This window comes from Ixodes scapularis, unplaced genomic scaffold (assembly GCF_016920785.2).
Source record: "Ixodes scapularis isolate PalLabHiFi unplaced genomic scaffold, ASM1692078v2 PGA_scaffold0__279_contigs__length_252992795, whole genome shotgun sequence".
Lineage (NCBI taxonomy): Eukaryota > Metazoa > Arthropoda > Arachnida > Ixodida > Ixodidae > Ixodes > Ixodes scapularis.
This window is the reverse complement of record NW_024609835.1, coordinates 13,838,550-13,850,147: the sequence shown is the minus strand read 5'-3', so window position 1 is coordinate 13,850,147 and position 11,598 is coordinate 13,838,550.

The following is an 11,598-nucleotide window of genomic DNA, read 5'->3' as shown; positions in this document are numbered from 1 at the left end:
TCACCCGCTTACCGTGCACGACAGAAGGCCGCGAGGTAAACGGCTGATACGGAGCCCTCGAGGGATGCTCCCAAGTCCTCGAACGAGCGGGTGAGGCTCTACAGGAAACGCTGGAATCTCATGGTGCCAGAGGATTCCTAGCCAAGTAACGCGTACGGCCGTGCTCCCCAGAATCTCCGGCCGCCTACTCCTGCCGGCCCTTCACGCTCCACCCCAAACCGCCAAGAGATAGCCAACAATCGCCCACCCAGGCGGGTGGGGCTTTTTGCCGGTGGAAATTTAGCGGGCACCTCGCGGACCGCAGTGAAGCCTCCTTGCAGCTCATATTCCTAACACAGCACGTAAACCACGTGACCCCGGCCAAGCAGTTGGAAGCACTCTGCAACCTATGGCACACTGCGGTGCTGTCGCGTTTTCATTGTTCTTGGTCTCCACACGGTCAGTCTACTGCGTCTCACAGTCCAACGGGCTCTGAGAGCCCTTTGGACTCTGAGACACACCCACAAATAAGACATTCACGGAGCGCTCACCCGCTTACCGTGCACGACAGAAGGCCGCGAGGTAAACGGCTGATACGGAGCCCTCGAGGGATGCTCCCAAGTCCTCGAACGAGCGGGTGAGGCTCTACAGGAAACGCTGGAATCTCATGGTGCCAGAGGATTCCTAGCCAAGTGACGCGTACGGCCGTGCTCCCCAGAATCTCCGGCCGTCTACTCCTGCCGGCCCTTCACGCTCCACCCCGAACCGCCAAGAGACAGCCAACAATCGCCCACCCAGGCGGGTGGGGCTTTTTGCCGGTGGAAATTTAGCGGGCACCTCGCGGACCGCAGTGAAGCCGCGTGCAGCGATTTCGGAAAAAACTGACATGGATACCATTTGCGCTCTCCAGCCCCCACATATGTACTCAGTTTCTCTGGACTACCACACCACATTCTGTGTTACTTCTGCCTTTTGCCACGCGAATTTGGAGGAGGAGTGATTTATTTTTTAACTCGCGGGAAGGGGGGGGGGGGAGGGGGGTTGAGGTAACTGCTTTTAAAGAACGCCGAATCTTTGGGTTAAAAGTTTTAACCCAAAGATTCGGCGTTTTTCTGTGCAAATATTTTGTGCCTTGCAAAAAGTCGGCGTTTATTGAGGTATCATAGAAGAAAGCAGGACACCGGCGTAGAATTCAATAACCTTCATTCAACATTGGCAGGGCTTGCATACCGTATTCTACAGTCCTCTGATTATACATGTTTGAAAGCTGGAAAGTTACGCGGACTACTTACAGGTTCGGACTATACAGAGAGTTTCTTCATACGATCGTTCATTGCGACGAGATTTGTGAATGAAAGAGTATGTTGATGATGATTGATGTATGATACAAGCTACTTTGTGAGCTAATAAAGTTTGTCAAGGTATGCTGTGTGTGATATTTTCTTGTCAACTAACGTCCTGGTACAGACTACGAACCGGGTGCGGACTGTAGTCCTTAAATTACGGTATACTTGGAATCGCCCCTTTGTCTCCAAGAGACGAAATCGAGACAAGGGGTGCAGGTCCCGAAGAAAGAGGCTGCCTCGCGGATAGTTCAGTGCAATTTGCGTTCCAGATCAGCAGAAAACAAAACTGTAGTCCAGCAACGGCAACCTCAGTTCTAGATTTTCAGGATTCCCCGATTTTGAGCACACCGGCTTTGAGGTTTTCTTGTTTTTTTTTGTGTGTTTATTGGTATTTATTGAAAACGCGGAACTTTACCCTTGCGCCCTCGTTTATAAGGGGTGCTTCTTTTAAAGCTTAATAGACATGTTTAGAAAAACGCCTCGAAAACCACCCTAATTCGGTTTGTGCGGGTGAGTTATACTGCCAGAGGGACATAGTACAGGGGAATAATCGTAATGACCAGTCGGCTACTTAACTAAGATATGTTACTGCAGAAGTACGGTAAGCAGGGCAGGTCGCGAAATTTTTGAAGCGCATTGCATTAATAGCTTGGGAAACCGCTGCATTTGCTCAAAACGAAACCTCGTCTTGAGATCGAGCTATGGGGAAAAGGCATCTTAGATGATGTTGTGTCGTGTGCGACGCGCTCTGGTACTGCGTGAAGTTCGGCACGTTCTCTACTTCCCTTTGTACATAAATTTAGTTGCGAGTCAGCGCTTGTGTGCCGTGCATATTCCTTTTCTATGTCCTCGTCTTCTTGTGCTCTGTTCTGTTCACTAAGATAAAATATGTTAATTAAGGTCTTAATTATTGAATACGCCCGCGCGGTTTTTTAGTCTCCTACAATTCTCGTTATTGGTTTTTGGTGGCGTTCAGCAAGTTTATAAATGAAACCACTAATTAAAAACGTGTATTAACAAATTTCAGGTAATTATATTCTACTTATCGTGAGGATTAGACCCCCATATTATATCTCCCTGGCCGTGTAAGTCACCATGCACGAACCGCATAAACGTATCTTCCAAGTTTTTTTTTGTTTTTTTTTGTGTTAATTTAAAGAGAAACGCCCCCTATAATATTGTTGCAGACAGCTTATGAAACGCAGAGCGATTCACGAGCATGGTATTTCCGCTCCGCAGCCAATGTAGCGGCTAATCACGCTTGAATACCCAACGGTGCTTCCTTGCCGGCCGTTGATAAGAGAACATATTGATCGGTGCGGTTTGTGGCCCGGGTCTCTGCAGAGTGGCCCGCACTCAAGAGATTGAATCGGTAGGAGCCCTGACGCTTTAAGAACAAGCTCTTTCTGTCAGTTGCGCCTTTCCACAATCATCTTCTAAAGCAATCCGAAGGAAATGCGATAATTTGGTAAAAAACGTTCCGCATAATTATGAATACATTATAGCACCGAATCATCCGGGTAAAACCGAGGCGGCAGAAAATATTTTGATTTCTGTAGTGTTTGGAGACTAACGAATGAATGTTGCCTCTTAATCTTAAGATCTCGGCGCCGTAGCGAATAAAGTGTACCATTGGGAATTTAAGTTAAAATACACCCTTCTCTAGTCTCTAAGATATGTCGAGCTTTCGACCAAACAATTTGATTCCTTTTAAATCTTGGTTTCGTCAAAAAAGAACGATTGCAATCAATTTTATTTTAGTGGAGCTTCTTAGTTATCCAGGGCTATATTTGTTTTCAGTAGATGATAATGATAAAAGTATGTGATGTTTAATTTTTAAATTATACAAAATTTATATTGTCCCGGAACTGCTTCATTCCATGTATCAACCAGTTCTTGAGAGTGAAATGTAGTGCAGGGGAGAGATAACTCGCAGCATAGAAGTGCCAGAATAAAGGGCGAAATCACGCCGGCGCAAGCTACCCAAATGCGGTTTCATTATATTCTTCCAAAAACAACAACAGGATATGTATTTTTTTTCTTCAAACTCGCGATGTTTAGGTGAAAAACACCGGGTGACGTGGCTTCTTAATATTGTAGAAACTTTTCCTTATCAGGGAGTGAAATAGTGCCGCACGTGCAGCTGCCAAATAGGCAGCGCGGCCGTGGCATAACGGTTGTCGTGCTTGCCTCCCACGCGAAGTGCCACGATTCGATTCCTGGGAGCGAAATTTCCTTTATTTATTCTTTCTACTTGTCAGTCTCGAAAGTCCTCGAACTTGCGAGCACAGCGACACCGATTGCCTGCCCAGAGCTCCTGTTGAGACATCTCCCGGTAGCAGCGTTGACGATTACGACGACTGCTTCCTTGGCGCAGTGAACACCGACGACATGGCGCGACGTCAAAGAGACGATCCTGAGTTGCGCGCGCTGATCCAGCACCTCGAAGGACGAGTAGGTACCATCCCCCGTGTCTTCTCGAGAGCCCTGCCGACCTTCGTCATTCGACGAGGTGTACTCTACAAGGAGAACTTCAGAGACAACAGCTCGCCATGGCTGCTGGTAATCTTTGCCGACATTAGAGAGGAGATCTTCCAAGCCTGCCACGGCGACCCAACGGCTGGGCTCCTTGACTACAGGAGGACGCTCGCCAGGATTCGGGAAAAATACTACTGGCCAAGGCTACCGGAGACCGCTCACCTCTACACTCAATCATTCATTCATGCCACGAGTGTCGGAGACGCAAAAAACCACCGACGAAGCTGTCAGGACTTCTGCATCCGATTGCTCCCCCGTCCGGGCCGTTCCAGGAGATCGGAATGGATTTACTGGACCCATTCCCGCCGTCAACGTTGGGAAACCGCTGGATAATTGTCGCCAAAGATTACCTCACACGGTACGCCGAGACGAAAGCCCTTCCATCAGGTACGGCTGTAGAAGTCGCCATGTTTTTCATTGAGTCCAGTGTCCTCCGGCACGGTGCCCCCGAAGTCCTCATTACAGACCGTGGATCATTGTTCATAGTTAAGCTGACGCAAGAGATCCTTCGTCTCCTTGGCACCGGCCACCGTCGAACAACTGCGTACCATCCGCAGACAAATGGACTAACAGAACGACTAAACTAATTTATCGCCGACATTATCTCCGTGTATGTCGATGTAGAGCACAAGACTTGGGACGAGGTGTTACTCTACGTCACGTTTGCTTACAACACAGCGGTGCAAGAGACCACAGGGGTAACCCCGGTTTAGCTGGTGCATGGCAGAAAAGTAACGACCATGCTCGACGCAATGCTGCCCCACGAACCAGCTGACGATGGGATCCCCGACGCCCAAGTGGTTACTCAGCGAGCCGAAGAAGTTCGCCAGCTCACCCGACTTTTAATTTAAGATCAACAACCTGTCGACGCTACCCGGTACATCCTTCGCCGGATCGACGTTCGCTTCAAGTCCGGAGACCGTGTGTGGTTTTGGACTCCGATACGACGATGCGGTCTAAGCGAAAAACTCCTGACGCGCTACTTCGGACCCTACAAAGTGCTTCGCCGACTCGGGGATCTAAACTACGAGGTGATGCCCGACGGAACACAGACTTTATCACGCCGCCAACCGCGACCTGAAGTCGTCCACGTCGTGCGCCTGAAGCCTTACTACGCTCGATAGGACTGTGGACCTTATGTGTTCCGAATGACGCTTTAGTTTGCCGTTCTTTTTATATTCTTTGTTTTGCTTTGTGTTGCATCGCGGCGATGCACTTTATTAAAGGGGGGGGGGGGGGGGGGGGTAATGCCGCGAGTGCAGTTACCATGTAGGCAGCGCGGTCGTGGCATAACGGTTATCGTGCTTCCCTCCCACGCGAACAGCCAGGTTTCAATTCCTGGGAGTGAAGTGTCCTTTATTTATTCATTCTACTTGTCGTTCTCGCAAGTTCGATAACTTTCTCGTTTCACCCAGTTACGAATGTTCTATGCCCCGAACGTTCTAGGCCGAATGTTCCAGAAACCCACGACGGTACAAAAGGCGCTCCGCGTGGCGATCTGCGGTCAGTCTCGCCCCTCCGTTCGACTCTGCTGTTCCGCCGACTTCGACGTCCTCGCGGCTCTTCTGTTATCTTCAGTTTTCTTTTTTTTTTTCTTTTTGGGCACAAGTTCGCCTCTATTAAAGGTTTAGTTTCTTCAGCTACCTCCGCCTCATCCGTTGTCATTCGCGACAATATTTAGCAGTGAGCAAATGAACAAAGAAACGAATATTCTTATTACGGGAAGCACCTCTCCGTTATCTCGGGGCGTTCACCATTCGAATGAAATAAATATAATTATTTCGGTTCACATTCAGACGGCGCAACCATTTCGCTTCGCGAAATGGTTGCGCCGTCTGAATGAGTCCGAAAAGGACGTGCGCACCTAAAAAAAGTTGCGCGCACACCTCGCTTCTGGAGCGAGCTTTCGCTGCAACTTTGCCGAGTCCTGTCAATCACTCTGAGGGCGCCGCCAATGGCCGCTCAGAAACGCTCTCACGTGGCCTTTGAGGGGGGAGCGAGCTGTTTGAGAAGACCACTTCACTGCCGGTGTTGTAGCCGAGCCAAATCCGAAAAAAACCGAAACCACGAACGATGGATACTGCCGGCGCTTCCGCAAGCACGTCAAGCACCGCTGAAGGTAAAGTGAGTAGCATATCGCAAAAAAAAAACAGCGATGGATGAAGACGTAATTGGTGATTATGATAATTCGCGTCTATTTTTAATCGTAATTAAAAAATAAAACCTTGAGACAAGGAAACAGAAAGGGACGTACACAGTACCGTCTCAAAACCAAGACAGCGTACAGCTCTCATTTACTTCCACAACAGTCTTCTTCTTTGTCAACCTCCATCCAAATTATACATATTCAACAGTAAATAAAGTAAATGGCAGTAAAGGAGAGCTGTGCTGGTTTTAAGAAGGTGGTGTGTATGTCCCTTTTTGTTTCCTTGTCTTAAGGTTTTATTTCTTAATTATGATTGTTCACCAGCTCGCCTGCGTTTTGACTCTTAGAATAAGGCGGGAGATGGAGAACACGACGCTGAATGGCAAATGGTGATGATGATGATGGTGGCTTTCAACTGAAGCGCCACTTTATGGTCAACACCCAAACTGTTTTCGCGTGTCTAAGCGTCATCGTTGTTGCACGTGAAGCGGTACGTGTGAACGAGCACATTTCGCGAAACTTGAGTGTCGCGAAACTGTTGCGCGCCTAAAAGATGCATCGTGTGAACAGACCTTTACTCCACAGTAGAGTCACAGCGACAGCTGTGAAACGTAATGGCGAAGTTGTTGGGCATCGGCATCGCCTACACGCACCGTGAAGCAGTAGGGCTCGTGAACGGGTGAAGCAGTAGGGCTCGTGAACGGGTGAAGCAGTAGGGTACGTTCGGAACGAAATAGACATCTATTTTGTCCCGAACGTTTTTGTCTTGTTTCATTTGGTTCCTAAAAGCTTTTGTCTTTTTTTTTTTTTTTTTTTTCGGAGCAGGTGAAAACGCGTTTTCTGGCACTGGCTCTTGGTATTGGCAGTGCCCCGGCGGCAATTGTTTTATAGGGTACTAGTTTTTTGTTTTTTTTTTCAAAGAACGCGGGCAGTGTGCATGGGGTACTACAAAAACCCCAGTTTAAAGCGGGTTATTAACGCTGTGTCGTAGAGAGAAGACGACGAAGTGCAAGTGACTGGACGCCGGCTGTTTTGCTTGTCTTGATTTAATTCGATTTCATGGGGCCCCTATTCGTTCCGGGTACGACAGTACTCTCAACGAGTCGTTTTATGAACGAAGCGAGATGAGCTCCAGCGAGAGCAGATTCGAGGCACTCGGTGGCCGGGTTTCTCAGCGGGCAGCGGAAAGCTTCCAAGGCTAGATGGCTAGGCTGCCAATATACGTGTATCATTTTATAAGGTCCAAGAGGTGTCGTTTTGCCGTCTGATTAGTAGAGGCAACAGACCATTTACTTAATCTCCAAGCACCCCGGCCCGCACTGCAGGAATCATGGGAACGGCGTTTTTCTTAACTTCCTTATAGTCATCGGTAATTTCGACCAATTTGATGCTTACTTATTTTTAGTGTGATCTGAAGTCGCCCTGAACAAGTGTCGTGCAGCTTCCACAGGCCTATCATATTATTTTTGCAAATTTCTTGTTAATGTCAGCATTTTTACACTGTACATGCAAATCACCCTTCAACCCGGCTGAGTTGCTGAGATCTCTTACATCGCGATTGTTGTTTAAACAAAAATTGCTTTAAAAACCAAGAATTCGCAACAACCAAATCCAGGGTTTAGCTTGTAGTCAGCGGGGCAGTTTATAGCATTTTTATTGTATATAGGAAAATCCGTTCTGAAAAATGTACGACAATGATAATAAAGTAAGAGGTCTCTGCATCTTAGCGAGGTTCAAAGGTGGATTACATGCACAGTATCAGAAATGCTGGCATCGAAGAGAAATTATAAAAGTGATATGACAGGTCCCCGCAATCTAGACGACGCTTATTCAGAGTAATTCTAGATTATAGTTAAAAGTGTGAGAGCATCGAATTGGTCGAAATTTCCGATCACTAGGAGATTTTAAGAACACATTTCCCAAGATTCCTCGAGTGACAGCCGGGGCTCTTGGGGAATTTAGAAAGTGCTCTATAGCCTCCACAAATCAGACGCCAAGACGTCACTCCCGTGACCTTTTAAAATGCCCATGTAAATGTTGCACCTAGGTGCACACGGTAGTCAAGATTGACGGTAGTCAATCTTGACTACCGTCTTATATGCTCGTTACTAATTCCCGTTTTCTGCATGCTGATATCACCGGACGTTCGTACAAAGCTAGGGACTTCAAGGAAGCTTCATTTTTATTCACTGAGCGCGAGGACCTCCTTGACTTGGCCCCGTACCGAATCAACCAGGTCTAGATGGCCACTTTAGTGAGTGGAGCAGCCAAGTGCAAGATCAAGGCATGCTAGCAGCTTCAAGTGAAGCAAAAAGGATGCATCATTACTGATCCATGCTACTAAGAAATCAGGATGAAGCGTTTAAGGCTGCCATTACCTTTGCCAGACAGTGAGATCAACAAGGTCCTTGAGCTGTTTGGCACCCTCAAGGACATCCAAATAGAAAGATGGAGATTTTCGTAACTTGATGGGACGGAGAAAGTGACAAGAGTTGCGAATGTAGTTCTGAAGGAGCATCTTAGTGTAGACAAGGTACCACATATGGTGACCTATGGGGTGAACACGCTGGTGGTTATCCCTGGCCGACCTCTTTTATGCTTACAATGTAAAGCCATTGGTTACATCCGCAGACAGTGATCACCACACGATGCACTAAGTGCCGGCGTTTTTGGCGTACGAGTAAAGATTGCGATGTGACGTACACGTCTAAACTGCTAGAAAGCGCTCCGGCTAAGGCTAACGAAAATGAGCATATCATGGACACGGAAGATATGTACAAGGATTAAAGCAGCACTCTAGACTCCTCTGGCGTTGTAACAACGGAGTTCAAGTTCATTCTAATCATTCTGAACATCAAGATGTGGAGCTGATTTTGGAAAACTACGAAGACGCAAGCTTAAAGCAGGACCTTTCTGCAAGCCCAGAAGCTGTTGCTCAGCCCAACAGAAGCGAGGACTGAAGAAAACAGCCTCAACAAACAAGGCTACGGAGAGAGAGGCGAAGGATTGAAGGACATGCAAAAAAGCCAAACTGACCACAATTGAACGCTAGAAGTTTGAGGAGCCCGGAAGCTGGAGAGATGACTAACTGGTAACAGAGGAGCCACATATAAGCTTGTTCTTTTAGGAAAAACATGGACAGCCTAAATCCAAGGATCGGGGGAAAAGAATTGTAACCCGATCGGATTCCAACGCCAAACACGACTAGAGTGATCGATAGCACCACCCAGATTGACCCATTCAGTATTTCCACTCGCAATGTCCGCGAGTTCAATTCATCTAGTATTTAAGTATAAACATTTTGTTTGTTAGAGAAGCATAACTGCTATATAATTACCTTACAGGAAACAAAAGTTTTGAAAAACTTTTGTTTTCGAAAAACAACGAGCAGCTCCTCAAAACGTTGTTTCCTAATCGGTTATATCGTTTATGCACCTTTGAGCCGCCACAGAATTGTCAAATGGACTTCATGAAGAGGGTTAAGCGCACGCCAACACCAGCTAAATGCAAGACATTATTTTTTTCCTTCGCTTTCATTTAAAAACTGTGCCAGCGAAATAACGGTTTGAATCCCGAAGCATTGAAGAAATGTGGTCAATCGACTTCAGACTTTTTGGGAGTACCTAAGCGTTTACGGATGCTTTTATATTGTACATTGATGCAGTCTTTTCCTGGGATGTCTTCAAAAGAACACTGATTAAAAGGTTTAAGGTCGAGGTAAGAAATTTGAGATATTTGCATTTTTCCGATCACCTGGATAGCGTTCCTGATACACGTGCATTCTTATGACTTTACACTCTTGAAAACAAGGAAGGTCCATACCAAAGGGAGAGTTGCCAAGCCTTCCTGGGTGAATTTCAAGAACATTGCAATCGCAGTATAGGCAACGCAGGCCTAGTATGTGTGAAGATGAAGGATATAAGGAAGTGGTGAGATGCCTAAGTAGGTCCCCCGACATCATATAGGTCAAGTTCGTTTGTAGAAAGTCTGAAGTGTTTTTTTTATTTTTTTATTTTTTTCCGGTGCCGGACATATAAAGAGTAGTAAGAGCATAGTTGCCTTTCGTTAGTCACGCTCGGTTTCTGAGAACGTATTCCGTTATGCACTCACCCTGTAAATGATTACTTTTGATTGTGTCATGTCTAGATAAAACATTAATGTGTATAAATGTTAAAAAATGTTTTTTTGTAAAAACAAAAAAAAAACAAAAAAAAAACGCTTTGGCGTGGCTTGTGGGAACCCGCCCACTTCGCACACCGCGAAACCGGTTCGATTCCAGCTGATGGCGGGTCTTTTTTTCATAGATTTGCCAGAATCGGCGACGAACGCCCTGGATCGCCAACTAAAACATCAACAACGAAAACAACTACAACTACTACTACTACAAAATCAACAACGGAGGTCGTTTCCAGTTTTGTGAAGAGCCCATAACAGTTATCCCTGTAAAAGAGCGGGAATAAACCCCAACATAATGCAGAAAAAGCATACATGAACAGAGTGAAGGATACTGTTAAGTAGTAACACATTTTTTACAAGTTTTACAGACAAGGGAGGAACACAAAAACAGAACAAATAACTATTTTCAATACCATACCAAATGACGCAAAACTAACGCATCTATTTACTGCATCCCCGTTGGAAATATATATTAAATTTTATTCTGTTTTTAATCTGATGATGCTTTGGCCATATTTTTATTCAACAGCAACTCTGCATCATAGAGTATCCAAATTAAAGGGAATTTCTTGGTGAATGCAGTTAATACGGGATGTACTAATCATGTACGGCTGATTAAGTCGTAGGTTACGCAAAAGATGTGATGTTTCAGGTTAACTGATGTAATGAAATGATCATTGTTACAAAGGGAAGCCCAGCGATACGTTGAAACAAGTTTAAATGCGGACGTTGGGTTTTATGGTTTTTACATCGAGGGATCTAAATAATTATGTGTGACGAAGAAAGGGTGCGCACATGATTTCACCTTTTATGTCAGAAGTGCTATTTTCATTCGTTTGTTTTGATTGTCGTGCTCATAAAGTTTCAGTAATTAATATAGAAGAAATTAACGACTAATAAAATGCCACTGGGTGATGTAGTTTTTAAATCTGTTTATTAGCCCAATGTTTTCCGATAGTTAAGCTTGAAATACTATATACGAGGATCGCATCTTATATAGCGTAAGAAATACACAGCCAATTTTTCTTTCAAAGCTTTAATAATACGTCGGCCTGAAATTATCTATAAAAAGGAACAAAAAAAAACGCATGCTTAGAACAAATGTTGTCTGTCGCTGCGCGAAGATGCGTTTACAGCTCCGCGCAAGAGAAAAATGAGGAATCAAATGCAAGTTCCTCGAAGGAGAGCGGCAGCGCCTTAGCGCAGCCGGGCGGCGTGCCACGCCCCGTTAGAGAGCCGGGAAGGGAAGAAGCGAGTAAGTGGGTTGCTTAATTGTGCTTCTTGGACACAAAGCTTATCAAATGTCAGTTCAGGTTAAGTAATTTCCAGCCCATCACCTGCACGTTGGTCCCTCTCGGAAATGAGCAAAGTACGCGCTATGCGCACTAACAATGAAAATACCACCGGCCCAGA